Source organism: Anopheles arabiensis, chromosome 2 (genome assembly GCF_016920715.1).
Source record: "Anopheles arabiensis isolate DONGOLA chromosome 2, AaraD3, whole genome shotgun sequence".
In the NCBI taxonomy this organism is placed as follows: domain Eukaryota; kingdom Metazoa; phylum Arthropoda; class Insecta; order Diptera; family Culicidae; genus Anopheles; species Anopheles arabiensis.
Genome location: NC_053517.1, coordinates 84059731 through 84084394, shown reverse-complemented (window position 1 = coordinate 84084394; position 24664 = coordinate 84059731). Strand labels below are relative to the sequence as shown.

Genomic DNA, 24664 nt, shown 5'->3' with positions numbered 1-24664 from the left:
GGCCATTAGTCCTACTGAAAAATCCCCAAAAACACTCGATCCCGTCTGCGTCCTGCACACCACCATCAAGGTTTACGGTTTCACTTTGTTGTGGCGTTGCGTTCCGTGCTGTGGGTTGATAAATGGGCTTCGAGAAAGTATTTAGTTACCGGCTCACCTTTCTCACTCTATACATATCTCTCTCAGATAAAAAAGGGTTTCCTGTAGGGCTGATAGCACCCCCCTCCCACTCCCCAACACACATCTGCAGCATAAAAAAAGCCCATCTCCACATCTTGAAAGCTTACCCCTCGCTCCTTTGATGAAGTGGTAGAGAATGTTTCGAATGCTGCAGAGGGGGACGAAGAAGCAATCGTTGCGATAGCACGGTTAACAAGGCTTAATTTCTTTTCCGCCTTTTTTTGTGTTTCAATTGTGAGGCACCCTCACAGTCTATTTTGGTGAAAAGAAGAGTGGCTCCGAATTCACGTAGCGGGTAAATTTTTTCCCCTGATCTGGTGAAAACTTTCGGACGATAAAAGCTGAACAAGATAGATTGGCTTTCCGATTTTATTTTTTTTTTGAGTGGAGAGCATCATGACCATGGTTAAAGTAAAATTCTTAGAAAGGTTTCACGCTTTAATCTGCACCACAACAACGAAATAGATTCAACGTTCGAAGCACGTTTAGCAAACCTTCGATCCATTTTTTATGCATAATCGAATGAATCACATCTACAAAAAGCTGGAAGAAGCCATATGCAAAACACAATGGTAACAGAAAACAAACTATTTTGAAAGTTTTTTGTGTTTATTCACTCTCTTTCTTTGTGAAAACATATAATTGATTACATTGCACTGATTACACTGCAACTGTTACTAATTAACCCACGCACACAAACAATCCAAAAAAATCTCCTACAATTCGTACAAACTAGAGCTGCTCCAACCGTGAAGCAATTAGAAACAACGCACAAAGTGCGGATTATTTCGAAAAGTCGAATTTATTTTATTTTCGCTATTTTTGGTCCATGTTGTGGCTGTGGAGGATTAACGCACGGGGAAAGTAGAAAAAAATAACAAGCCAGCTTTCGACTACGTTTCCACTATGTCTAGTTAGACTACAGCTCTCCTCACTAACACTAAACAAACCCTACACCGCGCTATTTGCGTCCCCCTTCCCTCCAGCATTGGTTGTTTGAACACGGGTGGTGGTTAAATTTTTACGTAACCAAATTTATTGCCCTCCCGTAATAGTCCCGTGCGTTAAAGTCTACCTGCAGCTGCTGGGCATGGTTTTTATCGCTCATTTTGCATAAACAATTCACATACAAACACACATACACACACGTGTGCAAACGGTTTGATCTGAACCAGAGATCGGAACCATTTGCGGCTGCTGGGTACGGGAGAAGCAAAAAAAGGCATACAAACGCTAACTAGATAGATGGCGATCGCCCTCATCGTGGGCCTTGTTTTTGTTGCTGCTAGCCCCAAGCCTGGATCTGGTTTGGACTTCTACTTTTGTGTAGTTTGTTGTTCGCTCCTTGGAAGAAAATTCTGCAACCAGCAACTCCATAAATCAACTGCACGAGACAGAGCCTGTGTGTGTGTGTGTGTGTGTGTGTGTGTGTGTGTGTGTGTGTGTGTGTTTGGCAGCTTTTTGACAGCCAAAAACACCTCCACCAGATAGTTACCTCCCTTTCGTTGTTATCAAGAAGGCGGACAGTGTGTACAGTACGTCCCATCAGTGGCTCTCCAGTTCTTGGTGGAGAATCAGCACACTCAGCCACGCTGCCTGCCTGGTACAACAAAGCTAGCATGTGTGGATGTGAGCTACGTGTATGTGTGTGTGTGTCTTCTTTTTGAAGACTTCCAAGCATGGTGCACCCGCGTGCGTTGCAGGAGCAAGAGATTACTACTCAATTAGAACTCCGCTGGACTGGCTTTGCATGTGAGCGCACAAGCGCAAGTAGAGCTAAGTCCAGTGAAGCCGTTTTTGTGGCACCAGCAGCTTTGCCGGGGTGTTGTACGGCAAAAACTAATCGGTTTCTGCCACTTCTTCCCCTTTGCCGCGTGCCAGCTCGGTTAGCTCGTGGAGCATGGACACGGTACGATGTGTGATGAGCGCGAATCGTTCCGGCATCTCACGCGAGTGGGATTATTATTTAATTTCGTTCTCTGAACCCGACAGCAAACAATGGGGATGGTGGGGCGCGGTTTTTGTAAGCACTACACCGGCAGGATGAAGCCAGTTGCTTTGATCGTGTTGTGTAAGGGCAGGGGTTTTAAAGTTTTCGCACACAGAGAATGGGAACGTGGTTCGGTATAATTTGCTTGCTTAAAAATGAGGCTAATTAGAAACCAAAAATAATTGGTTTGGATAGCGGCAACTTTTAGGTTCATGATAGGAGTAAAATTGTGTTTTTTATGTTTTGATCAAGTTAATAATTATATTGCAGACAAGCTTATCAGACGTATTAGAATTTCGACGTCCAGTTGATGGGATTTTTAAGGAGGGACGAGTATGGCTTTATTGCTCATGATGTTTTGTAATAGAAAAACATCACTTTATGTTTCACAGTTTGAGACTCTATTTGATGCGTTTCAGACAATTGAAACTAAAAAAATAGTTGATAAAACATTTGATACTCAGCTGTGAAATTGTTATTTTGTACCATTCAATAATTAAAGCTATTTTAGTATTTTCCAATAAATATTATTTAATATCTAAGATAATAAAATTAATTCAATTATATAGCAAATCAAAGGGAAACAAGAGCTTCAAGCTGATTGTTTAAATTTTTTAACTGATTGAACGATAAATGAAAGCGTTTTATAGTATCGTACTAGTGTTGTATGGAATTCGACTGTTGGCGGTTGAAATCATGTCAACAATCCATACAAAACAACACACAAAACTAGCCGGCTATTTTCAGCCTAGATTATTTCAGCCTCAAGGCTAGAATAATATTCAAGTACCTGCTCGAACAAATGAATTTCCATAGGAACGGATCGTTTTTCATACCAGCACATACGTAGCAGGCATTGGTCTCCCAATCGAAGATGTTCTGTAGAAGCAAAGATGGATGATAGGTCGTTCAGATTTGATACAGCTTGCAATAAGCAGTTTTTCGCGTGTTTGAAGAGCCTTTCGTGATTAAAATAATGGTTTTAAAAGTGCTTTGTTTATTCGTGAAGATAGCAGAAAGTCTGTTCTAGCCAAAGTTTTATTTATTTATTTATATATTTATTTGGTTATACTAACAAGCAATGACTGGTATACATACACTTTGGAAATTTTTATGTAGGGATTGACAGATGTCTCCAGCAATGTCGGCCAGCAGAATTTACACAAATCAACGTTCTAAATACATACACCTTGGGGTACGCCCACCTATATATTATACTCACTTTGATAACTGCTCGAAAACTGTTATACAATGCAAACAGCTGACAGGCTGCAATTTCAGCAAACGATCTTAAAAGGGAAAAGGTTCCAATGACTGCTACAAATAAACTCATCTTTATGATTTTCTAGTAAATACAAAGAACTCCTCGAATTCTTTGGAGCTTTATTACATGTACATTTATTCAATCTAAAGTTGCTTTGATCTATTGATACTCAGTGGAATATACCCCCTCACCCCTCGTTCAAACGCTTATCAAAAGTGCTTCAATTGCCAATCCACCGTCACAACGACAAAAGCTCCGTCACGGATGGCAGACAAATTGGTCCGGGCAGGCTCTAAACATTCCTTTCCACACAGTTCCAAACCCGTTCAAAGAACGAAAACAAAGCCACTTAACGAGAGAGAGAAAAAAAGCGAACCCATTCCAGTGTATCAAAGGGTGCTCAGCCCAAGGGTGCGTGTACGGTGGCCACTAGTCGCTGAGCTGGAAAACCAAAAGCTAACGCCATAAACCCAGGGCTAAAAATTGAAAAATGAAAGCTTACTCCCAAGCTTACTACCACCCCCATCCCCAACATCCCGCCAGTGCTTAATTAGTTCACCATGGCGACACGGTTCGGTGGAGAAATTATCCGGTTCCAGATTACCAGAGAGACTTTTTGAAATAAAAAACAAAAAACCTCAGTGGTCGATGTGACGGAGCAGGCAGGGAGTGGCATTCTGTGTGAATGTGATCCTTTGCGTTTCGTTTGCTGCCTTCGTGGGTTTGTTGCTATTGTCGTTGAGGGTAGGGGGCGATGAGCGCAATGAAAACTCTTCCCACACGAGCCTAAACGTACGAGCAGGCCAAACGAAGCGTGTAAACCTTGGCCAGGCACAGTAATCGACCCCCTGTTGGAGCCTCCGGGGCAGTTGTACGGGGAAGGAGTTGCACGGGAAGCACTACACCTCATCATCCTCATCGTCATGATCATCATCATCATCCCCAGCCAGTGCCATATCCACACTTACACGCGTGTAGGAAGTCCGGGAGGAATGTCGGGCGAATAGCTTTGCAAATTGTAGCACCAGCACCAGTTCACTCACCCTCCCCCCTGCATAGCAACTGCATTTATAGTTTCACCGTGCCGAGGCAAAGGAACCTAATCCCGGCCTCGTTTTGAATGTTATCCCCGAAGCTCTTAATCCGCACGCCTACACACAGTGCCAGCTCTATTTAACCCACTCCAGCTCTAAAACTGTGGCTTGAGCTTTGGCAAGAGAAGAGAAACTTGGGAAAGAGCGGGAAAGAGAGATACAAGTAAAAAAAACCCACACACCGACGTCGTACCGACGCATCCCAGTGCCATTTCGCAAAACCGTTCCCAACGGTGACGTGAGACAATACAATTTTAATGAGCTTTCAGCTTTTCGGTCGTTTCGGTCGCGACCGTTTCCTTTAGAAATGAGCAGAATGAAAGAGAGAGGGGCTGTGGCCGTGTGCCGGGAGTTTTACAGCTAAGAAATTGCGCTAGTCGAGGAGGTTGAGGAATGGAGAAGTTTGCAAAAGCGGCGGTAACATGTCGCCTTGTCACTCTCGAGAGCGTGTCATTTCAGCAGGACCAAGTCATCATTTCGTCAACCGGGACCAACGGGCACCGTTCGTAACTTGGGCCCAGTTTTATGGGAGGGCAATTCACGAAAGTTCTGATGTTTTCTTTTTTCTTTTATTTCTTTTTTTTTTGCCATTCCCTTCAAACCTCCGCTGGGGCTTTCCATTGTCCACTTGGTCAATTTTGTTTGCCGGCTTGTGGTGGAACCGGCCCATCGTGTATTACAGCGGCCGTGATTTTCTAATTAGGATTATTCTCCACTTCCATTATAATTTCATCAAACCGAGTACCGAGCGAGGAGCGGAGTTTGCGACCTGCTCTTAAGTTTATTGCTGCTTCGTTGAGTGCGTGTGCTTGTTTTTTTTTTTTTTTGGACGACCATCAAGCGAAGACATCATCTCCATCGTCCGACCGAAAACATGATGACTTTCTCCACCCGGGAATAGTCACGGAAATTGTGACGAATGACTGTCCACATGTCAGAGAACGAGCAAACGGGACGGAGCTACATCAGCTTCGCTGCTCCTCGGGACATTCTCGGTGAAGCTTTCCACATTTCTTTGAAGAGGTACTGCCTTGCTTTGTTGTACATAAAAGCCGAAACCTTTCCCTGTGCGGAAGCGCCTTCGATGCAAAGGGCCACACCGATGGCACACTGGACACACAGCCGGGGTTTCAGCTTAAGAGCATTGGGTCGTTTGAAGCGAAGACGCACGGCATCGCACTCGGGAATTTAAAGGCGAGCGTCTCCATTGTCACCTCCAGCTTTAAGATGTACATACAACGTGCAGGCTCTGCTTTCAACTCCACCGGGCACCTTTTTGCCTGAGCAGGGACCTCGGCACTGGATCCTGCTTAGTTGGGATGGAATGGATCGTATCATAAATAAACTAGATAGAAACTTGTCCCATTCTTTGGCGTCGCTTCCGGGATGGCACAACCGAGAGCCGAGTGTCATTTCTATTTTTACGACTCATGCGACTATCCCAGCGAAACGTCCCGTGTTCCGTGCTCGAGAACACGAAACAGACACAGGATCGGAGTCTTTTCAGCCGCACCAAGCACACCAACCCCACGCCACCCTCCAGCAAGGAACGGGTTTCGGGAAGATGGCAAACTATTGCGCAAGGATCTCCATCCCCGCATTTTGCCGTTTCGTTGCTGGCGTAGCTGGTGTAGCACGCAGGGGAGTTTTTGAATACAATTGTTGTCGTTCTTCTATCATCATCGGCACCAGCAGCAACCCAATCTGCTGGCCTCAGCTGTCCCTTTCGGTGTAGCTTCATCCACGCAAAACCCGGCTGGCCTGCTGTGCGCTCTAGCTCTTGCAAAGTTACGTTCTAAAGGATGGTGCGCGAACCTCCAGGAAGTCACACCCGGAAAGTCCGGACAACGGGTTTTCTAGTTCAGAGCTTTTGAATGGAGTGGAAGTGGCGAGTGCGGTGGTTGGGAAGGGCGAGGGAGTGAGTAAATGATTGTTATTATTATTTCAACACCTTTCGCACGAATAATGACGCACTAAGCGTTGAGCGGAGGCGTGGGACTTTTATGCGATTTTATACGCCCGGTGAGCTGGTGCCGGTGTAGGGCAATGGATGGACAGGGACAGTAGAAACGTGGGTGGGCGCTCGCATCTGCAACAGACAGTTATGAAGACCTTTTCCGTGTCCAACCGGCGCATGGAATGGCCGGTCGGGATGTTCAGAACGGAAGTAGTTTGTCGCGTTCGAAAAGGGAAGCGGGACGCGGCCTCGATTCACTCTTTTAACATGCACTAAAGCATGAATTTCTTTATGTTGTTGATATATTTGGGAGCACATTCAATCACATTTGGGTACAGCTAGTACATTGAAAGCTTTAAATAAATTAAAAAAAATACGACGTTCGTTATTTGGTTTTATCATAAATGTTTTTATTTTATTTTTGGTAGTTTTATAAACGAATTTTGAAACTAAGCTTTATAAGTGCCCGATAAAATAAAATAAAAAATGGTCAAAATAAACCAAACAGCTTGTCAGCTGCAAAAGAGCCCAAACAAATATTTAAATTTTAAACTTAACAAAACACAATACTTTCTCCTTCATTCATCCAGTTATTGTTTTACCTTGTTGAAAGTAAGTCAGAAATTCTGAGCTTTTTACCAATTTGAGTTTTTAGTCGTTTGTTGCGAAACTATGCCAAATTTTCATGTTTTGTCAATTGTGTGCATTTTTTACCTTCTACACTGAGTAGCTTGTTGATAATGTAAATCTTGCTTTTTATTTGCACTTTTTAATGCATCAACATATGAATTGCTTTTTTATGCTAGGCATCTACTATTAAAATGACTAAAATGACATGGAGACGCCTGGTTGCTGACTAACATCATAAAACATTGTAACGTTTATCCCTTTTTCGATGGTACATTGCCTTTGTAACGTTAAACTCTAAAAGAGGGCAATTTAATTATCTTTTATTTAATTTGCTTCCTAAAGTCATGCAACATAGATCCCATCATCCCACCAACTATCAAACTCTTTCCACCGATTTAACTCTTGCTGATGTTTAATTACGCTCCCAGCTTTGCCACATGCGTAAAGTAAGCTAAACAAAAAACAAACCAGTTCCAAAAATAGCTAAATCATGATGGATCATCGTAATTGTGCGGAAAGTTAAGATTATCTTTCCGAAATTGGAGACAGCAGGGGAATAAATACTTTTTGGGTTGCATTGTTTGCCAAGCGTAGCAAGCCAGCAAAAAAGAGTGGAAACCTCCGCCACCAACGATTGAAAACTTAAAAGCTGTAAAGCTGCAAAAAGATGGCAACAATCTCCTTGCTGGTTGCAGCCACACAACAACAACAACAAAAAATTCACCAGCCTGATGAGGGTCATTAGGTAATTCAAATAAAACAGCCCGCGAGCGAAATGGAGCTCAGCTTTCTTTTTAAGTATCTTCCCTCTTCAAAGACGCAAAGCAAACTAACCTTCCAGGACCCAATAAGAAAAGAAAAAAAAACAGGCGAAAGGCAACACAAGAAAAGCTCACACCCTGTCCACGGCGGATTGAATGTCCACTTTTGGCTTTCAGCAAGCTACATGCACCGTGAGTCGGTGAATGGATAACGCAAAAAATCGGGCCGGTAAAAGAAGCAGCAAAATTAATTAGAAAAGTTTTTGCCTTTTCCACCACGTCTTACAATCAGCAGCGTGGAGTAGGGAGCATGGAGGGGTGGGCAAATAGGGAACAGCAAAAAAAGCCCCATCTCAACCTTCTGACCAGTTCAATGGCACCGTTCCTTTGGTTTTCGTGCTTCGTGCGGTGCGAAGGAGCGGAATGAATGAATTGCACGTTCATTGCACGGACGTCATCGCTCGATTGCGAATCTTGAACATGGGATTTTCGCCTTCAGCAGTGCGCAGTGTTTTTATGCGATAAGGGAGAAACAGCAACTACCTGGCACTTCGCACTGGCAGGGAAGACAAAAAGTAAACAACCACATCGGCATCGGGGTACGTATGCATATTTTTGCACAAAACGAGCTTCTACTGCTACATCAAGGCAACACCTCTCGGTGTGTGTAGATCGAAGCAGGGGGCACATCTAGACCTTGGCCTCGGGTTTGCCGTTTGTGTTGGTTGTGTGTTGATGGGAACTTACTTCCAGGCCCAGGGATTGTTTACAAAGTTCCGTTCGAATCGTTGAATTTTTCGACGCAATTAACATATTTTTGCATTTTAAACTGTGTGTACTTTGCCCCATCTGAGCGCCATAGAAGATGGTTGAAATGGTAATGCACTACCTCTGAGTGGGAAAAAGAAAGCTCTATTTTCACCCCGGGAGTCACTCGAGTGGGACATGAAACACACTGTCAGAAACTGCTGGCAGAAACAGTTTCATCGAAGAAACAACTTCATAACATAGCAATAACACAGCAGCAATGAATTGGCAAACTATTTTCTGCACACTTCAAAGCATAAGCAAACTATTTCCATAACCATCGTTTGCAGAAAAACTCAGCTACTTGCCGTCTTTCAGAAGCCTTACAGTACACGAACGTTCCTTAAGGTCAGTTCCCGGCCACGCTCGTGCACTCTAATCTAATTAAACATTCCTTCACGCTCAAACAGTTGGACGGAATGAACACATTTGCCAGCTGGTTCGCTGAAAACGGAGGGCGTGAATCTTCAGAAACAACTTGGCCCTAAGAAACTGCCCCCGTAAGATAGACAGAGTCACTATTCCCGTTGACAAAGGCACACCATCCTTGACTGCGGTTCAAAAGTCACCGACAAAATCACGTGGTAATGATAGCACTACCAACGGTTGTGGTGGTGAGGCATTTGTGCTGGGAACCTTTACTTCTTTTTAACCCCCCCCCACACACACACACACACACACACACACACATTCAGTTTGGGTCGTAAACAGCTGGTGGCAGCCGATGAATTCATAAAACACCAGGCGTCTCCATATTTTACGGCTGAACCAAAGGGGACATTTTTTCCGTTTCTTCAGCCTTGTTTCCAAGATCGATGAAAATAATTATAAGGAAATTGTGGTTTGATTAATTAATTTGCAACTCAAAACATTTAAATGAAGGTTTTTTTCAATGAAAAAACTAATAAAATGTCAAAATGTCTAACATTGCAACAACATAGCTGTTACTTGGAACAATGTCACCCCATTTATCGCCTCTTTTCTGCACTCTGTAGATTTATGCTTTCTTCAAAGCACTTTTTCTAATTTCCAACAAGCAGCATCAGAACAATCAGCCAATCAGACCAATGATGTCAGCTTCAAACCGAGTGAACCAAACCTGGTAAGAATCCCCGCGACAGCAACAGACGGTTCGTTGGCACAGATGTTTCGTGCCCTTGTGTATGCTGGAAGCTTGTGAGCGACACGAAACATCGTCAGCAAAGCACGCGCTTCAAAAGATGGAGCGCATGCGTTCATGAAAGCCTGTTCCAGGGCAAACGAAAAAAGGCCCCAGTTACATGTTTCTTCAAACTTTGCACGTCCCAACAGATCTTGATCCGTTTGCTTCCGTGTGTATGTGTTCTGTTGACAAGCCGTACGCGTTTTCCACAAACAAACGCATCCCTACAATATGTTACCAGTGGAAACACACACACACACACACACACACGCACAGGAAAGAATGCCACCAGACCATTGAGCTTGCGGGAGCAACACGACAAGAGTGATGCTTTCGGTGCCTGCTCTTTGAATGTCGTTATTTATTGTGGCGCCACATTGTAGCCGCTCGGAAATGCGAACGCGTTGCGTTATTAATTCACAAAATGGCCAATGTGTGAAAGCGACGATCCCGATCCCGTCGGTTGCGTGTAGAGATAGCACAACAGGGTAGAGTGTGTTTCGAAGCTTCGCATTTCCCCAGGCGCATTTGGAGGGGCGTTTGCTGCGTGGCTAATGGTTTCACCGCGTGCCGAGTGATTTGTACGTTCGGTTATTGGTGGCGTTCCGTTGTGGGGTCATTATTTGTTCTATTCAATCGCACAAATGCGTTGGGTTTTTTGGGGCCTTTTTGTATTGCAATGAGCGAAATTGGATGCATTGTGATACTGTGATAGCATACATTTCGGGTGGTTGGAAATAGATTGGAAGCAGATGAGGCATTTAGAGAGTACCGAATAGTGATGTGTTCTTTGTAGCGCACCCAGGATTCCGATCCGATTCCGTTTATTGTTAGTCCAATACCGATTCCAAAAAAATCCAAATCACTAGTTCCGCCCAGAGACAACTGGAACCGTTCGGAGTCGAAGTCGTTCAGAGTCGTTCGGAGTAGTCAGCAAAATCCAAAACACTACTTACGAATCACCAAAATCGTTCGGAGTCAGAGTTTCGAGTCGTCCGGAGTTGCTCGTAGTCATTTGGAGTCGTTCGAGGTCGTCCGGAGTAGTTCGGAGTCTTCCAGAGTCGACGCCGACTCCAATCGATTCCGAACTACTCCGGACAATTCCCAACCACTCCGGCCGACTCCATACGACTCCGGATGTCTCCGATTCCGGATATCTCCGACTCCAGCCGAGTCCGAACGAACCCGAACAATTCCGAACGACTTCAGATAATTCTGTGCCGGACTTACCTTCTGGAGTCGATTCCGAAATTTTTGGATTCGGATCGGAGTTGACTGCGGATTTTCCCTTAACCTTTCCGTTCTATTTAAATTTCAAAGCAAAACTACTAATTTTATGAGCCACTAAACACTACCAACATATCTTTTACTAAGATCATGACTTAAAATTCTTCACGCATGCTGCTAATTGATCGATTTCGATAGCATTAAAACACCAGCAGACTTAAAATTTTATGACCAAACCTCAACCACAACAAGCTCCGCTCAGTGTAGTAAAGTGATGAACACACTTACACTTGTTAAACATTTATGATATTTTTTCTTCCCTCTCCCTAGCCTGTGCGTTCGTGCGTCTGCCTGTTGTGGATACAAAACGAAAACAAAAATAAACCTCCATAAAGCTTCCCGGGCACGCGCTCATCCAGCGTGGTCGCCTCGAATTAGTATTCATCGAACGTACCACCCTACCAAACGTATTCTCTTTTTTTCTCTTCCTTTCTTTCTTTCAAACCACCTCCCAACGGTTGTGATTCACCAGACGTACGCGCCTTCCCCCACCAATACTTTCCCCGGTTGGTAAAACCTCCTTTGTGATTGAAGAAGGATGTGTGTGGGGTTCTCTCGTGAGAAGTGTGTTCGATTTTTCCTCCCGTCGATGGAGGGCCCTTATTCCGATGCTTGACGTTTGGTTGTGGAGCGCGTAACGTGAAAATAAAAACGCATCCGCCCCGCAGATGCCACTCGTTCGCATCCTTCGCGTGAAGGATCTTCTCCCCCGAGTGACGTATTTTAATTGAATGAAGCAAAATCAATAACGAACGGTGGGGCCTGTAATTCCGTACCCTTTCCGGGCTGTTCCGGCCGAAGGGCGTCACTAACGCGTCCCCGGTCGTTTCCTCCTTCCGCATCGAGCTCGTGGTGGAGCGTGTGACTCCACTTGACACAGGCCTTCTCAGTCAGTGGGATGAAAAGAAGCGCCCTCTGCAGTGGCGTTTTTTTTTGCAGACATCCGAGATTTTGCTTACACTTTCCCTGCCGGAACAGAGAGGCAAGTGTTTGCCCAGTGCTCGATGTGGATAGCCCGTTTTCGCTCACGGTCGGGGTTTGGTCAATTGATCCTTCAGTACATGCGACTCTTGCAGCAGCTACAACACACAAACACATACTTTTCTGTGTAAGATCTAGCGAGAGTTTTGCAACTAACGAGCAGCAACGCTGGTACTTCAACTGATTTCTCGTTGAACTCGCTCTCCAAGCTTCGAGCCTCCGTTTCGCTTTCACAAAAGCCGAGCGTCATAAAACCAGTCCACAAAACACCGAGCTTCGCGTCCGAGTGAGGCGCCGGGAGTCGGGAGCCCGACTAATTGAAGGATCTGCTGTCATTCGGTGCGACACTTTCCGCACACGGCAATGGAGTGTTTCGTGGGAGGGGACGGAAAGCAGCCGCACGCCCTTCCCAAACCGGCCCAACTGCAGGGAATGGCAGGCGCAACGAGACTGCGGGAGTAAATTTATCACCAGGCCTTTCGCAAGAAATTGGAAACGGAACGACATTACTGTGTGTGTGTGTGTGAACAGTACGCTGTCTATAAATAGAATCAACCGCCAGGCGCAAGCAGCCTGGTACACTGGAAGCCGGAAGATAAAGCCAGAGGAGGTGCGATCGAATATTCCAAAGCAACCCTCAACCCGCCTGGAAACGCGCCAAGGGGTGGTGTAAGTGCCTCTTGCCGCAACCAAAGGGGGAAGGATATTACCATTCGCGCTGGAAGCGAATGTACTGCTTCCTCCCGATCGTATGGGCAACTAGAGCAGGAAGAGTAATAAAAGCGAGAGTTTCTCGCTTGAAAGAGAAAGAGCACAAATGAAGAAATACGAGAGAAAAAGGTAGTCGGAGAGAGAGAAATAAAGTGCCAAAATACAGTTGGATTGCGTCCTAGCCACAAGGAAAGCCAATTGTTGCCTAGTTTTGCCCGAGCGGAAGCAATTCTTGTTGCCAAGGACGCGTTTGCTACCTAAATTACTGGCATACCGAAACGTGTTGCAAAAGCTTCTGCTTGTTATCTGTAAAAAGAAGGTAAATAGGGCGATGAATGGGAATGCCATGGCTGTGGTAAGTGTGGGAATGAATTGATGTATATATTTTAATCCCATTATCGGTTGACCACTTTTCATCACCATTTGTTGTGCTTAGCGCATGTCAAGCGACAAACACAACGAAGAAAAGTAAAGCTTCTTGCTTACTAAGCTCTATGATTAAGAATATGTTATGAAAACACATTTTCAGTGTAAAAAGAAAGCTCTTCTTTTGAGAACAATTCTAACGTACCTGCATTCAACAAGTACTAAAAACACGCCCTAAAGTAGGCAATTCTGCTACTACAAAACGCTTTCTCAACGTCAACTGACAATCATTAGTACCGACGGCGGAAATGTCAACTTGACAGATGTCAAGCAGCTACTCACTGCACACAGCACCTTTCAATCAAACTTTAATATTTCACCTTTTTGTACAAAAGCATTCCAAAACCGTTGCAAAATTAAAGTCTAATCCCTTTGTTTGCTCACTTCCATTGTCAAGGGGATACAGCAAGCTTCCTTAATTAAAGTTAATGTTTCTATCAATCTTGTCAAGGGCTGCGTTTCCGTTTGATAAGAAAATCGTTCGTGCTTATTTCATCGTGTCCAAGTCCAAAAAAATATGTGCGTTAGTGTCCTTCACGCTCCCGGTTTACGATTGCCAGCAATTGTTTGCAAAGATATAGTGCTCCTAAATCGTACAAGGGCGCGTGTCGCGCGTGTTCTAGTTAATTGTTTCATTACAATTCATTTTTCTCTCGTTTTTCAGCATTCTTTTCGGTCCACTTTTATACCGGTGAGACGGAAAGAAACTCGTCACAGTCAAAACTACACCGTAGAGGGTCAGCAAGTCAACATCGGCGAAATTACTCAAGCAAGTCATTGGAACTTCCAACGGCTCCCTTTCCAGGTTGACGGCTCCTAGCCGAATTCCTGACCGTCGGCAAGAATAAATTATGAAAAAATGTGTCTACCACCGCGGTACTGCCGAGCGCAGTTTAACATTCCACGGGCTACCATTCCCGGTAGCGCGTCCGGTGCGAGGAGTTTATCGAGCAGCCGTGCCCGTCGCGTTCCAATTATGACAGTCTTTGGTTCATTTGTGCCCGTGGCTCAATTTGCCCGTCTGACTCACCTTCTCGGACGGGCGGCAAACAGGTCTTAAAATTAAGAGGCAAATGAAATTATTTCATTTTTTAACCAGTTCTGATATTCTACAAGCGTGCGACAGAAACAGCAGGCAGGTATGGTTGATTGAAGGTAAAGAATTTCTGGAAGAATTTCAACAACTAAGACGTTTTCAAGGATACCATTCTTGGGTTATGTCTCCCATTTAAATTAGCTTTTTTACCAGGAAACCGGTTATACTGCTACATATTTCACCAACATTTCTGCAAATTGTTACCAAACCTCCATTTCTTCAACTGTTTTTAGAACATTCATTTAAAACCAGGAAGGATTCATTAGTTCACACCATTACAGCTCATGCATTAAACAACAATCATTGCATTGCCAACACGGAACCGATCCTTCAACAGCAAAGAAAAAAGCTACCAAACCCGGGGACCCATTACTTTTCACCTTCTATTTTCACCCGGCCTAAACGCTACAACGACCGCAGACATTCGATTTTTCGCGCTCAAGCATGTCCGCAAGTAAGCAACGAAGGAAAAACAGGAAGGTTTTCTGGTGGGTTGAGTGTGTTTCCTTTCCTTTTATTACTGGTCACTATTATTATTCATGCTTCGATTATATATTCAGGGTTATTGACAGATCCTTATCGATAGCAATTTGTTATACTGGCGGGGCAGCCTTTCTCTACCTTATCCTTTGCCGAAACAGTCGCACAAAAGGGGATGTGAATAGCAAAAAAAGAAATGGGTTTTCACTACACCTATTTTCATTCCCTTTCGAGGAAGCTTTAAGACACTGCTGGGTATGCGTGCGGTCAGCAACAATCGATCGGTGTGCCGAAACAGAATTCTTTCAAATATGTCGTGGAACAAGGATGTGTATCGGGTCCCGAACTCTGCAGCAAAGTTAATAAATATGGATGGTAATGCAAATTGTGATAAGTGTTTTGGGTAAGCAAAGGTAAGAAATAATGTATACAATATAAACGTACACAAAATATAAGATGTAAAGAAGCAAAACCTGATAGGATTATTTAAATCAGTAATGAATTTTTAAACATGTATCCTGGTCATGGCACCAACGCTTAAAAAAGAAAATAACCTTTAAAAGCGTTTAATCATTGCAATCATTCGTCAACCACAAGCTTTCAGCACTGTTTAACAACGAATCATTCGGAAGCCTCTTATGTCAGGGTCACGGTCATGCGGTTCTTTTCCATTTCACAGCACTTAATCCCTATTTCAGGATGGCCACAAAATCTCAGTCGTGTTGACAACGGGTGTTGCACTTGAATTTACGCTTCTTACTGTGATGAAAGCGCAGCAAAAAAGCCCCGAACTACACTAATCACACCGAACAGGGGTAGAAACCACCCTCGAAAGGGACACTACTGTCTGCTTAACCCTTTTTTACTTTCGTCTAATTCAACTAAGCGAACCAAAAGCATTGCCGCTCTGTGGATATAAACAAACAATCAGAGCCAGATAAGCAAGCGGGAGTCACACGCACGAAAAAAAAAAACAGGCTCGGTGACGTTTCTTACGGGCGGATTGAAATCGCACCCGTAAAAAAGGATTGATACGAATCCCGGGGAGGTCATAATTCACCGGCACTACCTCAGCGCCTCGGTGTGTAAGATAAAACTCATTAACAAGCACACTCGAGAGCCGGAGAGAACGACCGAGTCCCTGAGCAGGGTGGGCCCCTCATTTGTCTTTCGAGGTAGAATATGTTTTGGAGAATTCCCTCGTTTTTTTGTAGCGTTTTTCTCCTGTCTGGTATGCCCGAAATGATCCGGTGATGGGACACGAAACGACCTGAATCCTTTAACCACAACTTTCGCACACAACTAAAAGCATGTGTTTTGTTCCTTTTTTCTCTTTTTTTCGTTGATGGTTGTGGAAATTTTCATCATCATTCCAAAAGCCGGTGGGGAAGCAAAAACAAACTCAAAAAAAATTCACAAAATTCCAAGGACACACTTCTCGGTACGACAGACAGCGCTAAAACAACTTGTGTGTGAAAATGTTATTAAAAATTCTGGCAATGTCATTTATAATGCAGACACACTCACACATACATATCACTCCATCCAAGCGCATTCTGTCAGCTGTTCACCCGGCCTGACGCGCGGAGCTAAGCGACTGACAGTGACGGGGTGGTGATGTGCCGCTGGTGGCAATTATAGAGGACACAAGCTTCTGACTGACGGATGAATAAAATAAGCGCGTAGTGAGAAACGAGACACAGCGCAGCAGCAAAAGTAAAATAAAAGAAGCTGCAGCTGTCTGCTTGCACGGAACAAGAGACACATAATAACCGTTGCGGGGCGTTCAGCATCATGCTCGATGTCCTTGCAGGGTGGCACAAGCACTTCCTATCCAGCGACAGTGCCTCGTGTTGGTTCTTTTGTTTTTGTGCTTATTTCCTTTTTTCAAAGCAGAACCCCCCCCCCACAAACACATTCACATACAAACGGATCTCGTTGTCCTTGTTCCTGATTGTCGTTCTTTCTCACAGCTTTTGCACTACACACACACACAACGCCTGATAGCCTTGATAGTGTGCTATCATACCCAAGGCACGTCGCTCGGCACCGGTGAAGAGTGAAATAAATAACTGTCGCTTTTCATAATTTCTTACGTACGTACGCGCTGTGCAACCGTGTGATGCGATGCACCGTCGGAACCGACTAGAGCTTTGTATGATGCATTGCGGTGCAAATGCTAACCCTTCCCTTTGAGATAGCGAGTGAGCGAAAGGGTAAACAAAGAAAAAAACAGGACGAAAAATGTGCCTTTGTTTTCCAACGGGTGGCAAAGAAATTAAAGCACGAACAGAAACGGCGAAACAGGCGCTCGGGCTTGGGAGATGATTGGTGAAACATTGCGATTGCGAGCTGTAACATAAATTCATCTTGCTTTTATGTGCCACGAGACAGGAGAAGGTAAGCGAGATGGTTGCTACAAACGTGTACAGTGAAGTGTATCGCAAATAGTTCGCTTCGCTTATTTATTTATTTTTTCATACACTTTCAAATCTCCACTACACTATGCAAAAGCATAGAGAGAGAGAGAAAAAAAAGCATAAACGGTAAATTTACTGCGAAAGGTGAAAATGTGCTTATTTGTCACATTTACCGAGTGTACTTTCTTCCTGTAAACCTCAACAAAAGTGCTGGGGACTTTTTACTTTATCTAGCTTTTGATTCCTTTCGCTTTGCTCATCTCAAACGCTTACAATTTATCTTTTCTTTCTGTACCACGAAAGTCTCCCCATAAAAAGCGATGCTTCCAGTATGGATCCACCATCATCATCACCGTGCTGGCGCGGAATGGAAAAGCGGATTTTTGTTTTGCGTTTGTGCAACGGCAGACGATGATGATCCAATCGAGCCGCTCACCTTTGGCACGGGAACCCAACCGAACCGAGAAAGTAGCAAACCGTGTATTCGAAAAATTGAATAAATGTGTCGGAAAGAAAGTAAATCCGTTTAAAAGCAACAGCCGACTTCACTTTGCTAAATGCTTAGCGCGAATGGATGGAGGGAGCTTAGTGGTGGAAATCGTTGACGGACAGGGAAATAGATGGAAGGATGAGCTTAGTTCAGGTGTCACTACACTAGCACTTACCACTTTGGCAGGGGATTCGACGAAGTGAATGTTGCGTGGTAAAATGCTGAAACGAAACGTGAAAGGATTATTTTAGAAGTGATACTTTTTTTTTGTATAAGGTCATACATTTAACAATAAATGTTTACGATGTTCAGAAGTTTATGATGCTTTATATCACAGGAATGCTTAGTTAAAGGTCCTTTAATTTTAAGCTTTTTTAGATGTAATAATTACGCTCTAAGCACAATACAAAGGTAGATCTTGGTAGTATATAAAAGAATAATGTAAGAGTTAGTGGTAGGTACAGACATGTAGAAAGAAGTGGCGGTTCACAAAATCCTAAAGTCTTCCGGAACAGGCTACGACACGTGGACGTTATGCGTGGAAGTATTTCTGAGGCTTTCAGTACGTAGGAAGGTATGGGACGCTATAGTGAAAAACGTTCCAGCAGAGGCTAGTGAAGTGGCCAAGTTCGAGGAAATGGACTGCAAGGCCAAGTAGTTGCTGCTGACTTTCTTCTCGGATGAGTACTTGGGATGTTTACCAGAGAAAACTATGGTGAAGAAAATTTGTAACGATTTCGAAATACATTCGCCAAGAAGTTCTCGGGATATTAGATGGTTATAACAAATTGTCTTAATTTTAAGGAAGGAATGATCAGCAACTAGGTATGTGAGAACGTTGACATCAGTATGCGCTTGAAACCGCCGAAGAAGTTGAAAAATATTGTGTTTGCTCGTAATAAAGAGAAGTTGATCGAACCATTATACAAGAAAAAGAGAAAAGAAGATATTGATGACGACCGGAAGGAGTATCCTGTTGAACAACACGTCAGAGAGAACTATGATGTTCAGTCGTGGCTGACCAAGACGCAAACGGACGTTGTATCGAAGGATACGCCCACCTTGCAGCGTAAAGCGGATGAGCTCCTTCATAAGTACCAGAGCATCCGGAACAAGATCGACAACTTCAGTCAGGACTACAAAAAGATAATGGAATTCGGAGAGAGTCTGATGTCCAAGAACCCGCAGTACATGATTTTGTTCGAGCATCTAAAGGCTTTGAAGAACGATTGGCAGGAGCTGCATCAGATGTGGAAGAACGATACAGATATGAGGTTACTTCTGAGTCACCGTTGTTCAATCGGGAGCAGGCTGAGCTAAAGCATCACAATGCACCACGTTGGAGACGAACAATGGAAAGTTCAACACGACCGTGTATGTGGTCGATCAGATGACGAACAAGGTAATCGTTTGATGATTATCAAGAAGAAGTTGATTGATAACCTATAACTAGATTTTGTTCAAGGTTGGCTTGAAACTGTTTAGATAGTTCGAATTCTGCGATTAAGAAGGGATATTGTAGATCTAGTAATTGCGTAGTTGGCAAAATTCAAAGGAAGATCCTAGTAATCTTTAATAGTTTTAGTAACAATGGGCGTCTTTATAAGCAATGTATGTAGGCCACGGAGGCCAAATACTTAATCAAGAATAAATAAATAAATCAATATTGAAAACATGCAGATACAATGGCAGTATTCCGTTGGTTGTGATTCTTAGACAGTTTCCAAGTATAATCATATAAGGGTAAGGCTTATTTACTTAATACAAGGACTATGAACAATGTCAAACAATTGAAACAAACAAACAATAAACCTAAAATACAACAAACCAAACACAGAAAGCAACGATAATGCATCAAACAAAGCTCTCTAAGTTTAAATATCTTTCATCGACACTAACCATCGCTTCGCAGCAATACTTTCACCACACAACACCACAAGCATCGAAGCATTAACCAACCAATCCGCTTATCATTACCACACAGCAAACCAGCAATATTCATTGTTCAACACACACACACACGTTATCCTGCTCACATTCCTTGTGTTCCACCATTTTATCCGCGTAACGTTTGATGTTCGGCCCAGTCCCAGTCAAAAGCTGTAGCTTGTTGATGGTTGTTCCCCATCATCGATGCCTGTCGACACGACCAATAATCCAGCGTACCATCTCCGCCACCCATCCGATATGATTTGTATTCCCACCGATTCCCAGTTCGGGCAAACTATTGTAAAATCCGGAGCAATCGCGTTCCCACCAGCAACAAAAAAACGATTTCACTGATATCCATCAAAATATAAAATTGTAACCCTTGGCACGTTCGAACCCACCTCCCGACTGGAATATCCGGGCAAAGTTCCCTCGCAAAGCGGTAAAACAAACGAAAGGCACCCACACACACACACACACACACACACACACACACACACGCACGGCCACCAACACCAATGTCATCGCTAAGCCGAAACGATAATGGAATTGAAGAGCGCGAGCTGCAAACGGCACCAACTTATGCGCGATTGCGGAAGTTCGCCCCTCGAAAGGGATAATCCTCGAAAATCAATTTCCGTTCCGATGGAGGAACTGACGCCAGTGGAAAGCGGAACATGGAGTTGGGTCAGCAAGCTTCCCTAGTTCCATTTGTGAGTGGGTGGTGCTTTTCGTTTTCCACTATTCCAGAGGGGGGTTTTTTCATGCTTTCCTCTGTTTCGTTCGCTTTCATCCTGCACGTGACAAACGATCCCCACTCATTCGGTTCGGCAGGCAAGGAAGAAACGAGCAAGAGGAATGAAGCGAAAAACTCGAATCCGATTGGAAAAAGGTAACAAATGGCTTTCTGCTGGCAATGGTGGTGCGGTGCAATGAACCAGCGATTTTATTTGCCTCGATCGGTGTCGGCCAAATGCAGGCGTGGGTTTTTTTCTGTTGGAGAAAATTCCTATGCACGAGCTGTTTTCTTTTTTCTCTTCAATGTCGAGTTTTCCCGCATTTTTTTCTACTCTCTTTTCACAGTATGATTCATTTATGCTCCAATGTTTTGGGACTGAGGAAACAAAAACGTTCAGAGCGAACCTCATCGAGGCAGCATAATTCGATAGAAAGTTTTGTAAACGTGAACGCGGCAAACGAAATAACTTAATTCCGGTGCGCAGGATGTCGCCCAATGTAAAGCGGGAAATCGCTATCAAAATTCAATTCTTTGCACTGCGTTTTTTTTTTCAGATGTGCGCTTGAGTATTTCTTCTTTTTTGCAGCAATCCGATTTTTGAATATCAAACAAGTTTTGTTCCTGGTTAACGGAATGGAATTAGAACGAGACATGAGAGAATAGGCTTTATGATACAGACATAAAAAATAGAACATGTTTTGTCATGTTTGTTTGATTTATTTCTACGCTTCAAATTTCGTTATTTCTATTTAAAATGCCTTTTTCTTCTGTTTGGTGTAATGATCTTTGCGTAAAAGGGGTGTATTATTGGATGAGTAAGTGGGTTGAGAAAAAAATGAGAAATTATTGTTAATTAAATAAAAAATATCTTAAATTTACAGGTGTTTCTAAACAGCTTTCATACATTTATAACCTTTTTTCACCTTATTTTACGGTTCATTAACAGTTTTTTCAGAGAATCAGCCGTCCCGGCGAACTCGTTCGACGAGAAACATTCGTCGCTCATGAGTGGACAGGGTTGTACCACTAGGTTGGCCAGTACAAAATCTATACGGGTTTCTATTTTTTTATCTAGAGGGCTATTAAATGAATGAAAATGAGCGTCGCGGTGAACGTTCCCAGGAACGAACGAGTTCGCCGGTACAGCTGAATAACTCGTACGATTGACTGAAATTAAGAAAAGTGTCACACACTGTCGGAAAAGGCTTTGATAGCAAGACTAAATAAAAACTATGTAATGAGATTTATATTTTTAAATTAAAAATATAAAGGGGCAATTTCAATTGCAGAGCAAAAATTATTGAAATATTACCATAACTAATTTTGAAGTATAATAAAATTTTTTTTTGTTTGTTTCCGTTCAAATGGTTTCACTTCCAGAATCGGCCACACGGGATCGGGCTGGAAAATAGACGACCACCTTTTGCAAACGCTTCCATTCTTCGTTTGTACACTACAGGCCCTGTACTGGGCTGCACATATACACACACACACACTGCGAACGCCGTTGGGGGTATTATTTCGATGAACATCATCTCGATCAACGACCACAATCACGCCAACGACCCCGCGTGTGCCGCGTCATCGGGCCCAAATGTTTTGACGATAAATTTGGGTTCAATGTAAATTGACTGCCGCTGACTGACACCTGACACATGCAGCCGTTGTTGGAATGGGGAAGGCGGGACGACCACGCGGAAAACGGGGGGAAAATGGCAACCCTCCCTCCACCCCCCCCCCCCCCTCGCACACACGCAACATAACGGGTGGCAAATCGTCCGTACGGCAGGAGACAAAACACGCTGACTAACGCTCATATTCATAGAAACGAACTGATTTTCCCTACAGGATAGGAGGTGTGTGCGTGCGTGTGCTGCGACCGTGTGTGTGTGTGCGGATCAGTTAAGGTGATTTACACTAGGTGGCGCCCACACGAGGAAGTGCAGGTGGGTGGTAGCCGGTTTGATGCTATTTTTAGAACCTCTACGCCCGCTTGAACTTGGATTGAAAGTTCGCCCGCTGCTAGCTTGCCCCACGCAACGCGCAACAAGGGGGGGGGGAGAAGGAAATTCCTCCTTATCCAGTGACCGAAATTTGAAAAGTGCACATAATCAACATTTTTCCCAGCGCCTCCGTAGTTCGTAACGTTACTAGCATTGACCCCCGTGCAAAGATGGCCACCCAATCAAGGCAATGATGTTTGAAAAGTTTAACTTTGTGCGCTAGTAACGCGCTAGCGCGCCCTGAAAGCATGACTGCCAGCTCAATAGCTCAAGGCACTGTGGGCTACTGGCCGTGAGGCGATTTACGCCCATTACAGGTAAAAATCACGTTCCAAAGCGCCACCCAAACACGCCTGCAAATGATCGATGGATGTTACGCTAGTGAATTATTTTCGCACCCGCACCCGCAATGGTTCGCACTGGAAGGGAACGTTCGTGTGGGTATTGCGTACCGAGGGAAAAGGCCATGGCGTACGGACACGATTTTATCGATAGATTGGAGCTCGTTTGAGGGGGTTGGCTCGATGGTATGGTACGGTTTACTTACATCGGTAAGAGAGTTCCATTCTTTTTAGCCCGTCAATAAATCATCCCGGGGCGTGTGATTTACGGAAAGTAAGACTCCATGTAATAGTCCATCGATTGACGTTTGCACAAATTTCCAACGAGTAGTATGTGTAGAAAGTGCAACATACTAAACATTTTTAGTAACTAGAACCATCAGTACATTAAATGATTTGATTCAAAATAGATAAGAGTTCCACCGTGGTGTTGTGGCTCTTGTTACTCTTGGTACTTGTTAGTTAGTTTACTTTTTTTCATAAAATTCCAGAAAATACCATATTATTATGTAAAATCTCTTAAAAGCAAATAATGAAGGGGTAATTAAAAACGTTTAAAGCTTTTTATATGTCATTTTCAGGTAATCCTTTGCAAGGTTTGTCAGGTTTGTCAAGGTTTGTCATCCTTTGCAAGACTGTTTGTTTTAAATCGTGGCAACTGTCAGAGTCTGAGGCTTAAACATATTGATAAAATATTTATATTTATTTATTTATTTATTTCCTGCATATTTGTTTTACGACAACTGATTGAAACATCTCTTTATTTACTTTTGAACTAATTCCTAGATCGACGACTATTATCACCGAAAAGAACTATTGAAAAGTAATAGAAGGCTCGTCTTATACGAATCAGTCGAGAGATTAAAATCAAATTGATCAAACCAGTCGTTAAGTTATTATTATTAATATTATTTATTCCGAATGTTATCCAGCTGACATAAGCTTACATAACATACTTATTTCTATAATTACTGCTAAAGACCTGTGCACACAAAAACGCATCGAAAAACATACTGTCATAACATAACTGTCAATAAACCAAATAAAAATGGATGCGTCATACTAAGCTATGTAAAAAGGTCCGTAAATTGTTTAAGTTTAAGTTCAATTCGACATTGTTTCCTAGCGAGTAATAGGCACTTATCATTTTTGAAAAAGGATCATTAGATCCAAAATAAGTCGATCTGAATTCTATGTTGCCTTGTCATCGATAATGAATAATCGTTAGATCTTTAAAGTGTGCGTCTAGGTATAGTATTCTGGCAGGTGCATAATGAGAAACATTCTTAATAGAGAAGGTGCATTCAATTCATTATTTAACAATTTGATTTACTTTGTGAGGTTGTTCAAGCTTCTGAAGACCTGATAACAAATAACAGTCCCTATAGCTTAAAATCAACATAAAAAAATAATTCTAAAATAAAATAAACTCCTCTCAAAAGTGGAAAATTCATAGCTAGTCCAATAAACCTGCGTTGAACTAATTTTAAAAACCTTTTTTTTAAACTACATAATTGCTGTATCATTTGCACTACTTTTAAGTACCGCACACCCCAGCATATCTAATTTTACTGCAGCAAACCTCTTAAAATTGAGAAGAAAACAAAGGATTTTCCAAAATTTTACTTGAAACGCTGCAAAAACTTATGAAACTGCAACAATATTTTTATTTGAATTCCGGACAGTTTCAAGATCTTGTTTCAAATCACGGACGTTTTGATTCATATTCTGAACAGCCTCAAAATTTCATTTATAATATTCATATTAACACACACACACTACACCTTTTTTTAACTTATATTTACGTTTGAACAACACATTCTGAGGGTCATTGTTCTCATTAGTCGACAGGACGACGGTCTTCCTCATAATGGGATTGGTGTGCGGCATTCAACCGAAGTACTGCTGCACGATTT

At 43.1% G+C, this 24664-nt stretch overlaps 1 protein-coding gene across 12 annotated transcripts in view; it reads right to left on the bottom strand.

Annotated features, from left to right (window-relative positions):
• The window catches only part of LOC120897239 (potassium voltage-gated channel protein Shal), a 114475-nt gene that overhangs the window by 76994 nt on the left and 12817 nt on the right, over nt 1-24664 (bottom strand). For all 12 annotated transcript variants that reach the window (XM_040301947.1, XM_040301939.1, XM_040301951.1 and 9 more), the window contains one exon: nt 17912-17957. The gene's annotated coding sequence lies outside the window, so the exon portion shown is untranslated. The remainder of the gene's footprint in view (nt 1-17911; nt 17958-24664) is intronic.